We start from the raw sequence: 8,030 nt of genomic DNA on the forward strand, positions 1-8,030 counted from the left end.
ACTCACTTGAATCCTCAAACTCTCCAGCTTGCTCCCTCCTCCCTTCGTGACAAAACAAAGAGAAAAAGAAGAAAAGGGTAAAAGTCGGAGGATGTATTCGGTTATAAAACACCAGAACTCCTTTCCCCTGCCTATAATGTAAGGGTGATAGAGCTCCGACATCTCCTATCCCCCATTCCAAAATTGGAGAAGCTCTGAAAAATAAAACTGCTTCTCATATTTCATTTGATGCAAAACCTGACCTATCAGGAAGTGAAACTCTGTGTATTCTTTATCCTAATCAGTAGACATATTCATATATTTCAATGCAGAAATATTTACTGGTATGATTTCAAGATGCAGCTCCATGGTTTTATGTACCATATCACCTTTATAAAAGCTGAGAAACAATGAAATCTATAACATGTTATCCCTATAGTTTTCAGGTAAGAAAAAATATTGAAAGATATTTCAGAAGCGATAAGTGAGAGAATGTTCACAAAGCACCCAGAACGTGCCTGACACCCAAGAAACAAGAATTCAGTTTTCTTCTGCCCATGTTTGGCTTATTTGGAGAAGGAGCTCTTCTTCAGAAATTAGCTCCAGGCTGGATAATGGGGATCAGATATTACCAATGAGGTATAGAGTAAAAATATTTGCAACCTCTACCACAGAGATCTAATATATATCTAACATATCCAGAACTCTCAAAGAAGAAAAAGACCAAACTTGGTAGGAAAATAGGAAAAATAAACGAATAGATAGTTTATAGGAAATGATAAGCAAATGTTCCTTAAACATTAAAAAAAAAAAAAAAAGCCCACAGACGGTTACAAGAGGGAAGGGATGGGGTGAAAGGGTAATTGGGTGATCGGTCCTGAGGAGGGCAGGTGTGGTGATAAACACTGGGTGTTACATTCAACTAATGAATCTTTTAACACTGCATCAGAAACTAATGATGTAGTATATGTTGGTTAATGGGACATAATAACAATAATGATGATAATAATAATAATAAATGAGCCACCCTTGGGAGACTTCTTGTTTTCTGCTCCCTTCAACCGAGGTCCCAGTTCCCTCTTCTGGATGCTCTCTCCTTCCGTTCCAAACTCCTGTCCGAGAACCACGAGGTGAAAAATGTAGAAAGCAAAGCAGGACCAAACTGCAACAACAAGCAATTACACAACCAGAGTAGGAGGTTCCAGCCCTCTCTCAGCAACTCAATGCAGTCTACAGAGCATCCACGAAATACAGGTCTTGACGGCAAACCATCTGAATCCCACAGCTGTCTCCATGCATCTGTCCACATCCACATCCACTGCGGAGGACACATTGATTTTAGGCACAGAGACCATTACAAAAATGCTCCCGATTTACTTTGGCCATAAGGGAAATTTCAATCTGTTTCAGAGGCATGAAATCACACAGAACATTTTGTGGTAACATAATGTGCTAGAAATCACTGATATAAAACTAACCAGAAATTCCCATATGTTTAGAAAGAGAGAAGTACCTCTAACAATGATATAGGAGTAAAGAAATAGAAAAAAAGAGCTACATTGGAACTGAATGATATGAGCATGATACAATTGTAATCAAATATGTCTTTGGCTGAGAATATCCTGGAAATGTGGTGAGAACACTATATGGTCTCAAAATTATGCCTAATAGACTGAACCCTATAAATCCTATGTGATGAAGGAGAACACAAACCCATCCTGACATAGGCCTCCTGTCATTTGCTACCAATATCCCACGTCCCTCCAACCCTGCACAGTACCCCAGATGGACTGGCACCATGTGGTGGCCCCAAGTGGCTCCAGAAAGGATGCCAAGCTGTCCTCTGACTCAGGAAGTTGTATGCAGTCCTGTAGACATGCTCTGACCAGTAAGATGTGCGAGGCAGTGAGACGTGCCATCTCGAACAGAACACCTGGGACTGAGTCTGGCTCCTGCTCCGTCCATCTCATATAGCACCTGGCAATTACCTATGGTGGGTGCTCTTTTATCCTGGCCCCATGAAGAGCGTGTGGACATGTGGCAGGTGCTAGAAACATACTTCCCTAATAGAAGCTGCTAAGGCACAGGGTTACAGGTTACTCACAGTAACATCTGGCCCTTCCTAACTGGCACACATCCTCCAGTCTTCTCTCTGTGAGGCAGCACAGCCTTAAAGGCAAATGATGAACTCTATTGTCTGAGACATAGGGTTTGACTTCCACCTCTGTCCATGTCTTTATTCCAACCTCAGGCAATTTACTGTGAGTCTCTGAGCCTCCATTTCTACACTATAAGGTGGTTGGTTATACCATCTCAGGTTTGGGGGATTAAGGAAATAATAATACATGTAAAGTTTGAGTCAGCAACTGGCACAGACAGTAAATGCTCAATAAATTTTTGCTGTATACCTTTATGTCTCGATTGTAAACATTCTGAAAGCTCAGAAATGTATTGTGACAAAAAAAGGACTTGTTCAATTTTTGGCTTGTGCATCCATTTGATCTGTGTTTTTCAACAAACAGTGTAATATTTAAATTCATTGACAGTATTTTTCCTCTTAACAAGGTACTCTGCTCTTTTTAAGTTACAAATTATAGCTTGCTTCAGCTTTTTAAATTATTTAATGTTAAATGTTGCCAATAATTTAATCGTTTTTCTATTGTGGGGCATTTTCATGGGCTGCACACGGCACCAAAAACAAATGAAGTAGATTAAAGCATATGATGTATTACAGGCTAGAATAAACACTTTGTTTACTTTTGTTTGTCATGTATCTATATATGTCTACATATATGTATATATGTATACAATTTAAGATGTACTCCCAGAGACTCTAAGATGGTGGAGAAATAGGAGACCTTCATTTCATCTGGTCACAGGAATTCAGTTAGACAGTTATCAAATCATTCTGAACGCCTGTGAACTCACCCAGAGATGTAAGAAAAGAGCAGTTGCAACTCTAGAAATATAAAAGCGACCTCTTTCTACAAGATAGGACATGTGGAGAAGTGATTTCGCGTTGATATATGGGAAGATAAACTGCAGGGAGGTACCAGAAAATGATATAGTAGAGGACTGCAAAGTAAGGACTTTTAAAAGTTTGCTCTGATGAGGGTCATTCCTGCTTGAACGGTACCCAGGTGGTGAAGCAGGGCAGAATCCTAGGTGGGACAGTGTCATCTCGAGATGCCCAAGGTCACAGAAATAACAGAGTTGCCGAGTGTGGCAGAGCTCCCAGGCATTGAAGCAGGGACTCTTGCTGGAATCATCAAGCCCCAGTGTGGACTCTCAGCTCCAGGCTGCCATAAGCCATGGGACCCAGCAACAGCACACAGTGCCAGCAGGGACCCAGCAACAGCACACAGGCAACATCCCCTCTCCTCCCAGAAGGAGCGGCCTGGGTGTGCCCTGCAGGAGTCTCTAGGGTTTGGAGACTCAAACAGGGTTCCGCCCTGAGATACAAATTCTAGTCATAGGCTGGGTTAGCACACAGAGCAGACAGATACCAGGGAGCCAGGAACGATTCACTGCTTTTCCCTGAGGGTGCACTGAGGAATGGGGCCTCAGACTCTTTGAATCCCGGCCTGGACTTTGCATGGCTGCCTTTTTCATTCTCCTCCTCTAAGGAGGCACAGAGAACCTTCAGGGAACAAAAGCTGGAGCAAACTGGAGTAGATTACTGAGCTTGACACCTAGGCAAGTGCAGTGCAATTCTGCCCTGGGGCAAAAATGCCACAGAATCAAGGCAACAGGCTCCTTACCCAGAGGATCAGCAAGAACACACCACCAAGTTTACTGATCACTGAGAATGCCCAAACCCCAGTGCTAGGGGAATATAGCATATAGAATTCATGGGTTTTTTTTTTCCCTTGGCTTTAAAAATAAAAATATTTTTCATTGTGTTGTTAGTCACCATCAAATATATCATTAGTTTTTGAGGCAGTGTTCCAAGATTCATTGTTTATGTACAACAGCCAGTGCTCCGTGCAATACATGCCCTCCTTAATACCTACCACCAGATTCACGCATCCCGCCCACGCCCTCCCTTCCAAATCCCTCAGTTTGTTTCTCAGTCTCTCATGGTTTAACTCCCCCTCTCATTTCCCCCAATTCACTTTTCCTTTTCTCTGCTGATGTCTTCCATGTTATTCCTTATGTTCCACAAGTAATTGAAACCATATGATAATTGACTTTCTCTGCTTGACTTAGTTCATTCAGCATAATCTCCTCCAGTCCCATCCACACTGATCCAAAAGATGAGTATTCATCATTTATGATGGCTGAGTAATATTCCATTGTATATTATGGACCACATCTTCTTTATCCATTCACAGTTTTGTCTTTCAGTTTTAAATTTTTGGTCTCTCTTCTTGTCAACCAATTTATTTTATCCACAATTCTTTAATCTTAACTTTCACTTTTGTACTTAACTTTCTATCCTTCCATTATATTTAATTTTCTTTTTGTAAATATTTAAGTTTCTCTTTCTTTATAAGTTTGGGGTGCAGTTTCTTCTAACAGACCAAAATACACCTAGAATCTAGTGTAGTATTCTCTTTGCTTTAACTGCCTAATCATACTCTCTTCTCTTCCTCTCCCTCTTTCTCTTCCACTTTTTGTATGTTAAGTTTTTTAGTTGTTTTTGTTTTGTTTTGTTTTCTTCAAGTCTTTTTAAATTTTCATCTTCATGGATACATTCTATCCTTTCCGTATATTTAATTTTATTTTTGTGTATATACATGTGCACATATATATAAAATATATATATATATGTATACATATATATGTTACAAGATTATATATATATGGAAATCTGTAAATTTGTAAAATATAGAAGTGCCAGCAGGGACCATATTATTTCATATGTATTATATAATACTGTATATTGTATGTATTATTTATATATATTTCATATGTATATTTATGGAAGATTTTCCTTCTATACAATTTTGAGGTGGAGCTTTTTCTAACAAACCAAAGGATACACTCAGGATATGTGGCATATTGCTCTGTTTTCCCTACATGTCCCGTAATATTCTTTCTGTTCTTTTCACCTGGCTGAGTAACTTCCCTTTTTTTTTCTTTTTTTTTTGGATTTTGGACTTTTAGGTTTCATTTATAGGTGGGTATTATAGAGGGCACAGATTGCATGGAGCACTGGGTGTGGTGAAAAAATAATGATACTGTTATGCTGAAAATAAGTAAATGAAAAAAATTTGAAAAATAAAAAGACCTCATGTGAGACAGGAATCCATCAGAATCCTAGAGGAGAACATAGGCAGTAATCTCTTCGATATCAGCCACAGGAACTTCTTTCAACATATGTCTCCAAAGGCAAAGGAAACAAATGCGAAGATGAACTTTTGGGACTTCATCAAAATCAAAAGCTCCTGCACAGCAGAGAATATGGAGCTTAAAATCATACTTGGAAAGTCTTGGGGGATAAAGAAAAGTCACACAAACACACAAAAAATATAATGGCACTAACTTCCTATCTTTTCATAGTTACTCTGAATGAAAATGAAATAAATGGACAATCAAAAGGTACAGGGCATAGGATTGGATGAAAAGGCCAAGACCCATCCATAATATTATCTAAAGAGAATCAGTGTAGACCTAAAGATACCCCCAGACAGAAAGTGAGGGTTTTGGAAAAATAGTTATCATGCTAATGGACATCAAAAGAAAACTGGCATAGCAACCCTTATCAGAAATATTATATTTTATGGGCACCTGGGTGGCTCAGTGGGTTAAAACCTTTGCCTTCGGCTCAGGTCATGATCCCAGGGTCCTGCGCTCGAGCCCCACATCGGGCTCTCTGCTCAGCAGTGAGCCTGCTTCCCTCTCTCTCTCTCCTGCCTCTCTGTCTTCTTGTAATCTCTGTCAAATAAATAAATAAAATCTTTTTAAAAAATTAGATTTTAAACCAAAGACTGTCATAAGAGATGAAGAAGGCTACTATATCATATTAAAGGCTCTATCAAACAAGATCTAATAATGATAAATATTTGTGTTGCTAACACAGGAGCAGCCAATTATATAAGCAAAATATAACAAAATTAAAGAAACACAGCAACAGTAATACAATAGTAGTAGGGGACTTGAACACCCTACTTACAGGAATGGACCTATCATTTAAGCAGAAAATCAACCAGGAAACAAGTGTTTTGAATGACACAGGGCACCAAGTGGACTTCACATATATATTCAGAACATTCCATCCTCAAGCAAAAAAAAAAAAGACATTTTTCTTGAGTACACATAGAACATTCTCCTCAATAGATTACATACTGGGTCACAATCACATTTCAACCAGTACCAAAGACTGGTATTATTCCTCACGTATCCTTAGACCCCAGTGCTGTGTGAATTTTTAACTTAATCATGAAAGGAACTCACATATATGGAAAGAACTCACATACATGGAGGCTTAAGAGCTTCCTACTAAAGAATAAATGGGTCAACCAGGAAATTAAACAAGAACTGAAAAAAAATCATGTAAACAAATGAAAATTAAAAAAAAAAAAAAGAAAACAATGGTTTAAAACGTTTGGGATGCAGCAACGGTGGGCCTGAGAGGGAAGCATATAGTAATACAAGGCTTTCACAAAAAACTAGAAGAGTCTCAAATACACAACCTATCCTTACACCCAAAGGAGCTGGAGGAAGAACAGCAAAGAAGCCTAAACATGGCAGATGAAAAGAACTAATAAAAATCAGAGCATAAGACAATGAAATAAAAATCAAAGAACGGTAGAACAGATAAATGAAACAAGGAGCTAGTTGTGGAAAGAATCAATAAAATTGATAAACCCCTGCCAGACTTATCAAAAACAGAAAAGAAAGGACCTAAATAAATATAATAATGAATTGTATTTGACCAACAACAAAGAAATACAAACACTGAAGAAACACAATTATAAGAACATATAATGAGCAGTTCTACGTCAACAATTAGGCAATCTGAAAGAAATGGAGGCATTCCTAGAGTTGTCTAAACTACCAAAACTGAAATGGGAAAAAATAGAAAACCTGAACACATAACCAGCCAGGAAGTTGAACCAATAATCACAAATCTCCCAACAACAAGAGTCCAGCACCTGATGACTTCACAGAGGAATTCTACCTCAAAAGGAACTCTACCAAACATTTAATGAAAAACTTACACCTATTCTTCTGACACTGCTTCAACTACTCACCAATAAAAAAAAATCTGATACACACACACACACACACACACACACACACACACACACACAAAAAAAAAAAAAACAGAAATGGGAGGAACACTTTCAAACTCTTTCTGTGAAGCCAGCATTACCTGCTCCACAAAACAAAGACCCCAGCAAGAAGGAGAATTACAGGCCAGTATCCTGATGAACATGGATGCAAAAATTGTCACCAAAATACTAGCCAATAGGATCCAACAGTCCATTAAAAGGATTATTCGCCGTAACCAAGTGGTATTTATTCCTGAGTTGCAAGGGTGGCTCAACATCTGCATATCAATCAATACGATATACTCCATAAATAAAAGAAAGGACAAGAACCATATGATCCACTCATAGATGCAAAAAAAAAAAAAAAAAGCACTGACAGGTATAGCATTTTTTCTTGATTAAAAGTCTTTACAGTGTAGGGCTAGAAGGAACATACCTTAATATCATAAAAGTCAAATAAGAAAAGACTAGTGAATATCATTCTCAGTGGGGAAAAACTGAGAGCATTTCCCCTAAGAACAGGAATATAACAGGGATGTCTACTATCACCACAGCTATTCAACACATTACTAAAAGTCCTAGCCTCAGCAATCAGATAAAGAAGAAATGAAAGGCATCTGAATCAGCAAAGACATAGTCAAACTCTCACTCTGCAGATCACAAGGTACTCTATGTGGAAAACCCAAAAGACTTCACTCCAATATTCTAGAACTCATGCAGAAATTAAGCAATATGGTAGGATATAAAATCAATGCACAGTAATCAGCAGCACTTCTATATCATGTGAGAGAAGAACGGAGAAATTAAGGAGTCGATCCCCTTTACAATTGC

Source organism: Mustela nivalis, assembly GCF_964662115.1.
Source record: "Mustela nivalis genome assembly, chromosome: 19".
In the NCBI taxonomy this organism is placed as follows: Eukaryota; Metazoa; Chordata; class Mammalia; order Carnivora; family Mustelidae; genus Mustela; species Mustela nivalis.